Source organism: Gossypium hirsutum, chromosome A09 (genome assembly GCF_007990345.1).
Source record: "Gossypium hirsutum isolate 1008001.06 chromosome A09, Gossypium_hirsutum_v2.1, whole genome shotgun sequence".
In the NCBI taxonomy this organism is placed as follows: domain Eukaryota; kingdom Viridiplantae; phylum Streptophyta; class Magnoliopsida; order Malvales; family Malvaceae; genus Gossypium; species Gossypium hirsutum.
Window position 1 is genome coordinate 73,097,897 of NC_053432.1, and position 11,910 is coordinate 73,109,806.

Below are 11,910 nucleotides of genomic sequence, written 5' to 3' on the forward strand. Positions count from 1 at the left end.
TTAAAAAAAATATATTTTTGGTGCCGACAATGCAATGGTTGGCAATTTTTTTACTCGTATTTTGTAAAATACATGTAATATTGGGTAAATAAAATTTTTTTTTAGGTGCTGTGTAGCAGATGGCCTACACTCATTTTCAAATTTTTATTTTTGTTTTTGTGCCGGCACTAGTGACCAGCACCCATTTTCAAAATTTTGGAACTGTTACTTTGAAGCTTCGGATGCGAATTTGCTTGCTAAGCAACATAAATGGGCGGCGGCGGATCTGTTCGCCAGAAACGAAGCCTTTAATGTGACTAATGAGGATGTTTTCCAGTGGAAGCATTTGTGGACTGTTTTGGTAGAGCAATTTGGGATAGAAGAATTTGGGTTCGTGGAAGGGGAGAACCGGGGGTTGGAGTAGATCATGAAAGGAAAGGAAATAGTTTCGGAAGTAATAGTGAAGGAGAACAAATTGCGTAAGACGAGTTCGCAGGAAGTGGGAAATTGGTGGTTTGTGGACGTGATATTTTCGGCTCTGCTGCAGCCACCGCTGCTCAATATGAATAAGAGCAAGGAGCATGGGTTTTTGGGGTTAAGAAAGTTCTAGAATTCATTTGTTACTTGGATTGATAAGATGAAGGCTTACAAGTTACAAGATTGTGCCTTGATCTCATTCAATCTCTTGTTTCAAATTGTTTCCTTGGTTTTCCAGATAAGATGGAATTTCTGTTATTGTACTTCTAAAATAAGCACATATGGTAAGCTATTAATTGGCATGGCACCGTAAGATGTCAGAAATAATTGCTTACGTTCAAAGAGAAGCTTCTGTTGTACTTGTGAAAATACTATATGGTTTTCTTTTCCCTTTATTTATTCATGATGCATTGTTTTTTATCCAAACTTTTGAAGATGAGTGTCAGCCACTACTGTGCCTATAAAAAAAATTGAAAATGAGTTTCGACCATATGTTACATGGTAACCAAAAATAATAATTTTTTATATCCAATATTATATGTATTGTATAAAATATGAGTGAAAAAAACACATATGGGTGTTGACCATTATATTGTTGGTACAAAAAATATTTTTTAAATCTTTATTCTAATCATCATCAGATAATTATTGGAAAATTTTTAACATGAATGTCCGTATCTATTGGAACCCACCCATTGTTTGAAAAGTCAAAAAGGATGGGCACCGAAAGTAGAAAGTAAGATTGGTTGGCAAGTTGGGTTAAAAGTTAGCATGTGATAATTGCAATTTTGGTCACTAATTGTATAGGGACATTGTAAGTTGATCCTTGAACCTCAACTATAAATAGGCCTAACCATTTCTTACTTTCTTCATCCCATAATTGTCATTCTCTACTTAAGGCATTATTCTCTCTCACTATTTGTAAATTTCACTTGTAATTTTTGGAGTGAAATATATTTGGTAGTGCCCGAGGACGTAGGTAAAATTTGCTGAACCTCGTTAAAATTTTGGTGTTCTTTATTATTTATTTTGCATATTTTGTGAATGTGATTATAGTGATTTATTGTGCTATTAAATTACGATAGAGGGATATTTTGGCTAGGAAAGACTTGGTATTTAAGTGATCTTCGTGATCTACCTCTCTTTTCTGGGAATTGAACTTAGTGTGATTTTTCAGTACAATATTTTTACTCTTTCACACGCTTCCGCGCAACAATTGGTATCAGAGCCAGATTCGTACTTGGGGAATACGACCATTTACAGCACTATTCACGTATATGACACTATTCACGTATACAGTACTATTTACGTATACAGTACTGTTCACGTATACAATAGTTGGGATTGAGGAGAAAAATGGCAGCAGCATCGTCATCAGCAATGACTACTGTGACAAATACAAAATTTGAAGTAGAGAAATTTATCGGTACCAATAATTTTGGTATGTGGCAATGTGGGATCCTGGATGTCTTATGTCAGCAAGAGCTAGATATAGCCCTTGAAGAAAAACCTGACAATATGGATGACAAGGAGTGGGCCAAGATCAATAGAAAGGCGTGTGGTACAATCCGCCTATGTTTGGCCAAAGAGCAGAAGTACTCTGTCATGAGGGAGACATCAGCGAAGAAGTTATAGGATATACTGGAAGAAAAGTTTCTAACGAAAAGTCTTGAAAATAGGCTTTATATGAAAAAAAACTTTATCGATTCACGTATGCACCCGGTATGTCGATGAATGACTATGTGAACTTATTCAATAAAATTTTAGCAGACTTGCTAAATTTGGATGAGAAATTTGAAGATGAAGACAAGGCATTATTGTTGTTGAATTCCCTTCCTGATGAATGTGATCATCTTACCACCATATTACTTCATGGGAAGGACACGATCACATTTGATGCAGTTTGTAGTGCGTTGTATAGATCTGAGACTCGAAAGAAAGATAAAAGAGATCACAGAGATACAACTGCAGAAGTCTTAACAGTAAGAGGTCGTTCACACAGCAGCAAATCTGGTAGAAGAGGAAAGTCCAAAGGGAGACCTGCCAAAGATGAATGTGCCTTTTGCCGTGAAAAAGGGCATTGGAAAAAGAATTGTTCTAAGCTACAAAAGGGCAAGGCTATTTCTAATGAATGTGTAGCGGAGCATGATGAGGAGTCAGACTTTAGCTTGGTTGGCATGGCAATGGCATGTCAAACGGATGAGTAGATTTTGGATTCAGGATGAACTTACCATATGTGTCCTAATAAGGACTGGTTTTCTAGTCTTAAAGAGCTAGAAGGTGGAATTGTTCTTATGGGCAATGATAGTGCTTGTAAGATAATGGAGTGGGTACAGTCCAATTGAAGAATCACGACGACTCAATCCAAGTCTTGACAGATGTTCGCTACGTACCTAGCCTGAAGAAAAATTTCATCTCATTAGGGGCCCTAGAATCTAAAGGGCTCACAATCACTTTGAGAGATGGATTACTAAAAGTAGTAGCTGGACAATTGACGGTGATAAAAGGCACAAGAAGAAATAACTTGTACTTTTTAAATAGAAGTACAGTTATTGGATCAACATCAACAGTTTCTACAAAAGATGTAGATTCAGAGGCTACCAGATTATGGCATATGCGATTGGGACATGCTGGTGAAAAAGCTTTGCAGACTTTGGCGAAGCAAGGCTTGTTGAAAGATGCAAATTCTTGCAAATTGGAATTCTGTGAACATTGTGTTCTGGGCAAGCAGACGAGGGTAAAATTTGGTCCAGCAATTCACAATACGAAAGGAATTCTGGACTACGTTCACAGTGATGTGTGGGGACCTACCAAAGTGGCTTCTTTGGGAGGTATGCACTATTTTGTTACTTTTGTTGATGATTATTCAAGAAAAGTATAGGTGTATCTAATGAAAAGAAAAAGTTAAGTTTTGGATGCATTTCTGAAATGGAAATAGATGGTGGAGACTCAGACTGGTCGAAAGGTCAAACGACTTCGATCAGATAATAGCACTGAGTACAAAAATGATCAATTTCTACAAGTATGTCAAGATAAGGGCATTGTGCGACACTTCACTGTTCGGGATACACCACAGCAGAATGGGGTGGCAGAACGCATAAATCGAACTATACTGGAGAAAGTTCGATGTATGTTGTCCAATGCTGGATTGGGCAAGAAATTTTGGGCTGAGGCAGTTACATATGCGTGCCATCTAATTAACCGTTTGCCATCAGCTGCAATAAATGGAAAAACTCCTATGGAGATGTGGACTGGTAAATCTGCTACTGATTATGATTCTTTACATGTATTTGGTTCCACTGCATATTATCATGTAAAAGAATCTAAGTTAGACCCAAGAGCAAAGAAAACATTATTCTTGGGTATAACTGATAGAGTAAAAGGATATCGTCTCTGGTGTCCTGATATAAGGAAGATTGTTTTCAGTAGAGATGTGACTTTTGATGAATCAACCATGTTAAAGTACAAGGATTCACAAAAGGATGACAAAACCCAGTAGTACTTTGCAGCAGGTGGAGCTTGAAAAGGTTAACGATGATCCAGCTAATATTGAAGGGACAAATGATGAAAAGGTTCCTACCCAAAAACCTCTACAGCAACAATATTCAATTGCATATAGGAGGCCAAGAAGAGAGATTCGTAAGCCTGCTCGCTTTGATGATAGAGTGGCCTATGCACTTCCAATTGCAGATGATGATATTCCTTCTACTTACATAGAAGCAATAAGTAACCCTGATGGTGTAAAGTGGAAGCAAGCAATGAATGAAGAAATGCAGTCTCTTCATAAAAATAGGACCTGAGAGTTGGTGACACTACCCAAGGGAAAGAAGGCAATTGGATGCAAATGGGTATATGCAAAGAAGGAAGGATTTCTTGGTAAAAATGAAATTCGATACAAGGCTAGATTGGTAGCAAAGGGTTACGCTCAGAAAGAAGGAATAGACTATAATGAAGTGTTTTCTCCAGTTGTGAATCATTCATCTATACGGATTTTGCTAGCTTTGGTTGCGCAATATGATCTCGAACTAGTTCAACTTGATGTGAAGACTGCGTTTTTACACGATAATTTGGAAGAGGAAATCTATATGACTCAGCCAGATGGATTTAATGTTGCTGGAAAAGAAAATTGGGTTTGCAAACTGACAAAGTCGCTTTATGGATTGAAGCAATCTCCGAGGCAGTGGTACAAGCGATTTGATCAGTTCATGAAAGGGCAAAGGTACACAAGAAGTAAATTTGATCATTGCGTGTATTTTCAGAAGCTACAAGAAGGAACTTTCATATACTTGCTCTTATATGTTGATGATATGCTAATAGCATCTAAGAGCAAAATTGAGATTGAAAGATTGAAGATTCAACTCAATCTTAAATTTAAAATGAAAGATCTAGGAGAAGTTAAAAAGATTCTCGGCATGGAAATATGGAGAGATAGAGCTCATGATAGAGTTAGCTTGTCTCAGAAGCAGTATTTGAAAAAGGTACTACGACAGTTTGGCATGAACGAACAGACAAAACCTGTAAGTACCCCGTTGGCTTCTCATTTTAAGCTTTCTGCACAACTATCTCCTTCGACGAATACAGAACAAGAATACATGTTGCAAGTTCCGTATTCTAATGCAGTGGGTAGCTTGATGTATGCAATGGTGTGTACAAGACCCGACATTTCACAGGCAGTTAGTATAGTGAGCAGGTATATGCATAATCTTGGAAAAAGACATTGGCAAGCTGTGAAATGGATTCTACGGTATATTCAGAAGACCGTGGATGTTGGATTACTGTTCAAGCAGGATAATACACTTGGTAAAGGTGTTATTGGGTACGTTGATTCTGATTATGCTGTTGATTCTACAGTTGCATTGTCAACCACAGAAGCCGAGTACATGGCTGTAACAGAGGCTGTAAAGAAGGCTATTTGGTTACAAGGTATGACTAAAACCTTGGGATTGGTCCAGGAGCATATTAACGTGTATTGTGATAGTCAAAGTGTTATTCATTTAGCAAAGAATCAAGTTTATCATGCACATACAAAGCATATTGACGTACGTTTCCACTTTGTGCGGAAAATTATTGATGAGGGGAAAATTTGTCTTCAGAAGATCAAGACTGTAGATAATCCCGCAGATATGATGACCAAGGTGGTAACAGTAACCAAGTTTAAACATTGTTTGAACTTGATTAATATCATGCAAGTTTAACAGTTGAAGAAGGCACTATCAAGTATTGTTGTCAAAGGCAGAAAGAATTGTGTGAAGATAAGATTATCCTAATCAAATCTTCAAGGTGGAGATTATTGGAACCCACCCATTATTTGAAAAGTCAAAAAGGGTGGGCACCGAAAGTAGAATGTAAGATTGGTTGGCTAGTTGGGTTAAAAGTTAGTATGGGATAATTGCAATTTTGGTCCCTAATTGTCTAGGGACATTGCAAGTTGATCCTTAAACCTCAACTATAAATAGGCCTAACCATTTCTTACTTTCTTCATCCCATAATTGCCATTCTCTACTTAAGGCATTATTCTCTCTCACTATTTGTAAATTTCACTTGTAATTTTTGGAGTGAAATATATTTGGTAGTGCCCGAGGACGTAGGTAAAATTTGCTGAACCTCGTTAAAATTTTGGTGTTTTTTATTATTTATTTTGCATATTTTGTGAATGTGATTGTAGTGATTTATTGTGCTATTAAATCACGATAGAGGGATATTCTGGCTAGGAAAGACTTGGTATTTAAGTGATCTTCGTGATCTACCTCTCTTTCCTGGGAATTGAACTTAGTGTGATTTTTCAGTACAATATTTTTACTCTTTCACACGCTTCCGCGCAACAGTATCATTATGCACTGTTCCTTTCAAGCTATTTCTGTAAATATTTTTAAATCTCGATAATATTCTATTATTTTAGGCTAATTTGGTAAAATAGCCTGGAGATTGTTTTGATGAAATATCATTGTCTCCCTTTTAAAATTAAACAGTTGCTGACTGCTGGTTTCAGAAAATACAACAGAGGGGATTTATTTCTCTCTTCTTCGATCTTTCTTTCAACCCATAAGGTTAGGAACATAAATGAAATCTAGAAAATGGGTTTTTTACTAAAAAAGTATAAAAAAAATTCAAAAATTCAAAAATAATACACCTAAAAAACTAATTGCGAAAATGGTATGGTCAGGGTGGTCACACCACGCTGACGGGCGGCACCACCCTGACGTGACGGCCACAACAGTAAAAAAACTGAAAAAGAAAAAAAACACTGAAAACGAAAAAAAATAAAAAATGGGTTATGTTGGTGCCAGAGGCGGCACCAGTTGTGTGGGTCCCACAGGCGGCACCTAAGCACTATAAAGTTAAGCAGAGCCAGCAACTCCGGGAGCAAGAATCAGCTGCAAGGAGAAGAAAATAAAGGGAAAGAAAGGAGAAGAGAAGGAAGAAAAAGAACGAGAAGGAAAAAAGAAAGAAAAGAAAAAAGAAGGTATAATTTTTTTTAAATAATGAATTTTTATATTGTTAATGTGTTTTTGCTGTTATTATTATTGTTGATTTTTATTATTTTTTGTTGTTTGTTATTAACATTGTTAGTAAAAATTCCTTGTTATTATTGTTAGTAAAAAACCATAATTATTGTTAGTTATTATTATTGTAAAAAAAAACCTAAAAAACCTATTTATGTTATGTAAAGAATGTATTATTTTGTTATATGTGTTTTAGGTAGGTTTTTTACCCTTATTATTTAAAAATAAAATAAAATAGCGAAATAAGTTGTTTGAAAGATTAAGTACCATTTTTGGCACTTTTGGCACTTAATCTTTCAAACAACCTATTTTGGTATTTTATTTTGTTTTTTATATTATTAGGGTAAAAAACTCGTTTTAGGTTGATTAGATAATATTTATGAAATTTATTTGGCATGTTATAGATATTGTTAGAAATGGCAACATATTTGGTATTACCTGATGAAATAACAACTTTAGCACAAAGGAAGAAAGTTGATAAGATAATGAGAGAAGTGCAAGATTACAGAATGAAACCAGAAGAAGACATTGTTCAACACGTTATGACAGTAAATAAAAACATGCAAGAAGTGTTGTGGAAAGGTCATGAAATGATTAGGAAGAATAAAGTTCAATACTTAACCCTTAGGGGGACATTAATAGAACGAGAACATCAAATCGTTTTAGACCAACTTTGGAAGACATTGGTACCACGAACCTATTGGAATCTAGTTATATGCTTCGTAAAGTTTATAATCTCTTATGGAGCAAGGAAAATAGCGAGACAAAGTATAGGTTAACGAAAGTTGACTGGGAAGCAAAATGTGATTGACATACCATGGATGGATAAATTAGATGTTAGGAAATTACCAAGAGAATTTCTAATTTCAATACCCGTTATAAAAATTGAAAAGGAAGAAGATCCTGAGGAATTCCTAAATTGGATTGTAGAAGATGAATATGAAGAGAATCAAGAATATCTAACTTGGATTGTACAGTATTTCCTAGATGAAGATATAGGGTCGGAGATGGAAGAAAACATAGAACTGAATTTAAATGGTTAAGTGTAAAGATATATGTTGTTTATGTATAAAATGAGAACTGAAAAACTATGAGCTTATGAATGAAAAAAATTGCATATTGAGTAATTAAATTTTTTATTTAAATAGTTTATTTGGTGTTCGAAATTATTTTGAGAAAGTTTGTTTATTTTTTAACAGATTGAGCATAGAAGATGGATAATCAGTTTTTCGTATGCGTTTATTTCGATGGAATTATCTTGACAATAACCGTTGGATGCATATTTGAATGTCGGCAACAAATAGCAATGAAATTTAATAGAAATGTCTCGTTGGATGATATGAAGGGAAGAATTAACGTAAAAATTGTTAGACGTTGTGGGAGAAGGATCTCGAAACTTTTCTACAAGTTTCCAGTTTCGACAGATCCAATCAAATCCACTGAAATGGAACTTGTAGACGACGAAGACGTGGAGACAATGATTGCTTTTTATTGGGTTTAGGGTTTAGGGTTTTGGGAGCGACAAAAATGCACTGATTCACTTATTTACTGAGTTAGCCGGTATGGAGGAAAATGAAAATCTCACTACATATGGTGAAGAACATAGAGCTCAAGAACCGTGCATGGTGGCTTCAATATCGCACGTTGATAGTGAATCGACTATACGTGGGATCGATATCGATCTTAATGTTACACCCGATATGGATTTGGTTGGTGATGATGGTTATGATAGTAGTGATCTTTGTTATCAAGAAGTCGATAGTGATAGTGATCCCGATGTGGATGATGTCCCCGAAGATATTGATGATGAAGACGTTCATTAACGCGTCTTCGGTCGGGAACCAGATGCGACGTGTTGTGATTCACAATAATTTTGGGCCACACATGTCACTCATAGACCCCGACGCGGCACATGTAGCCGAGTTCCCAGAGTACCCCGAAATACTTCCTGCTCACCGACTGGCTGTAAATTCTGATCCTGAGGAGTTATTCGTCGGCCAGAGATTTGAAAGTAAAGAAGAGTGCGTATTTGATATTAAGCGGTATAGCATGAATATATCAGTAGTTTACAAAGTTGTAGTGTCTAAACTGACATTATATATTGGGGAGTGTTGGAAGTCAAGGGAAGGCTGCAATTGGCGAGTACGAGCTGTATTTATTCAAAATTCTCAGATGTGGGAGATACGCAAATTTGTTGGGCCTCACACATGCACATCAACACGTATGACAGAAGATCATCGAAAACTTGATTCTAAAACTATCTGTACGTGTATCATGCCAATGGTGAAGGACATGCCGACCATTAAAATTTCGGTACTGATTGCCGAAATACAAGCACGATTTCAGTATCGAGTGTCATATCGAAAGGCATGGATAACAAAACAGATGGCAATGGAGTAATTGTATGGGGATTTCAATGCGTCGTATAACGAGCTACAAGGATGGATAGCCGCTATGCGGGAGTACGTACCGGGGACCGTCATTGAGTTACAGACACGACCTTATTACGGCCCGGATGACTAACTACAGTCGGGAAAATAAATTTTCTATCGGATGTTCTGGACGTTTGATCCATGTGTGCGCGCATTTCCCCACTGCAAGCCATTTGTGCAAGTGGATGGGACCTGGCTATATGGAAAATATACACAGATCTTACTTATTGCGGTTGCTTAATACGACAATAGGAACGTGCTCCCGATAGCATTTGCCATTGTAGATAAGGAGAATATGGAATCGTGGGAATTCTTCCTTACCAACTTGCGGAGGTATGTTATTAGCAACAATAATATTTGCATTATCTCTGATAAAAGGGAAGAGATTAATTGTCGCTATTAGACGTTCCGGTGTACCATGGAGATCTGTTTACTGCATCCGTCACATTGCAGATAACTTCATTAGAGATTATAAAAATGCAGACTGGAAAAGACAATTTGTGAAAATAGGTAAACGATTGTCTTATCTTTTCAATATAAGTTTTTAGGGCAATACTGTAACTTATCTTTTCTTAATACATATACAGCGTACGAGCTAGAGCCACACATTTTTCGCCAAAGAATGACTCGACTTGAGAGTGACATGGAGGGTCAAACCAATACATCTTTCCGACAGTGGTTGGGTACTATGGAGCCGTGGCAATGGGCTCAAAGTTTTGACGAGGGCTTTCGTTATGGTCAAATGACCACAAACTTAGTGGAGGGGGTCAACGTTGTATTGTTGAAAACATGACATCTTCCTATTTCAACAGTCTTCTCGGCTACATTCTATAGGTTGGCTACCTTGATGCCAAGAATGGGTCAGCAACAAGTTAACCAGATTGAGGCGGTACACGTGTTTGTCGAAGATATTAAGGATGCAATGGTTGCAAACCGTCGGATGGCGAGGTCGATGAATGTAGAAATATATTCACGATGCCTTGAAACGTTTCGAGTTACAGAGACCATTGGTCGTCTACCCGGTCTACCACCTAGGTCCTATGGAGTTGATTTCCGGAATAGACAATGCGATTGCAGGAATTCCAAACACTTCATTATCCGTGTGCGCATGTCGTTGCAGCGTGTGCTAAAGTGAACCTTAATGTTGAACAATTTGTCGATGATGTGTACACACTCAATCGCACGTTACGTGTATGGAAAAACGAGTTCTCTGTCCTGCCCGACTTGTCTACATGGAAAGTGTCTCCGATGACTTTCGAACTTGTCCCAGACAGAGGGCTACGCAGGAATCCGAGAGGTCGTCCGCAACAACTAGAATCCGTAATGAAATGGACATTAGGGAGAAATCCGACGGTATGCGTTGTGGATTATGCAGGTTAGTTGGTCATAATCAGAGTAAATGCCCGTAGCGAAACTATCATGTCAGACAATCGTCACGATTAGGTAGGAATTGAACTTATGTTGTAATGTATTTATTTTATATGAAAAAAATTATATTACAAATATTCCTCTTGTTAAAAATCCATCAAGCTGTTTTCTAGAGTTACAGTTACGAATTTATTTATATCTGGAGCTACGAAACTCGAAATTAAGATCCGCTAATTTTTCTAGAAACTAAGCTCACATATCTTTTTACCATAAAATTTTCAGAATTTTTGATTTAGCCAATTAGTACAATTTATTCTCTAAAGTTACCCTTGCTTTGCTGTTCCATAGCTCCGACCCTTATTCACTAAAAATAAATTATATTATAGTACGGGATTTGGATAATGTTCTCGTCTATTTCTCTTGAAAATAGACTCATTAAGGATTCTAAGCATATAAATTTTAACTCATAAATATTTTTGTGAAATTTTTAATAATTTTCTAAAATCAGAATAAGGGATTCTAGAATCATTGTGGCTCTGTCTCACAATAATTCAAATTTCTCGTAATATGAAAATTTTTTACTTACACCGTTTATTATATGTGAAACTAGACTCAATAAGCTTTAATTCCATATTTCATCCAGCCTTTAATTCAATTTCTACAATTTTTATTGAATTTTCAAAATTGAACTATTGCTACTGTCCAAACTGTTTTTGTACAATATAATGATATTTATCATAATATCATTTTCAACTAATCATGAACTCACCATTTCATGGATCCCATGGTCAATTACACAATAAAACTTAATATAATCATCATTCAATTCTCATGAAGCACACATAACCAAACATTTTTACCAATTACCTACACTCAATCAACGAATTAGTCATATATACAAACAAGGTAATGGTTGAGTTTACATTTAATCAACTTGCATATATAACTACATGTGTATCATCTATTTCATATGTCCATGAAATCTCTATATATACCGGTAATAGTATGTTTTAATTTAATTAATGTTCCAATTAGATTAATGTTGTAATGTATTTAAAGTTTGTTCCAATTTATATTACAAGACTAAGTTTGATACAAGTTTTAGTGTTTTAATGTTCAAAAATGTCCAAATTAATCTAATTTACGTTATG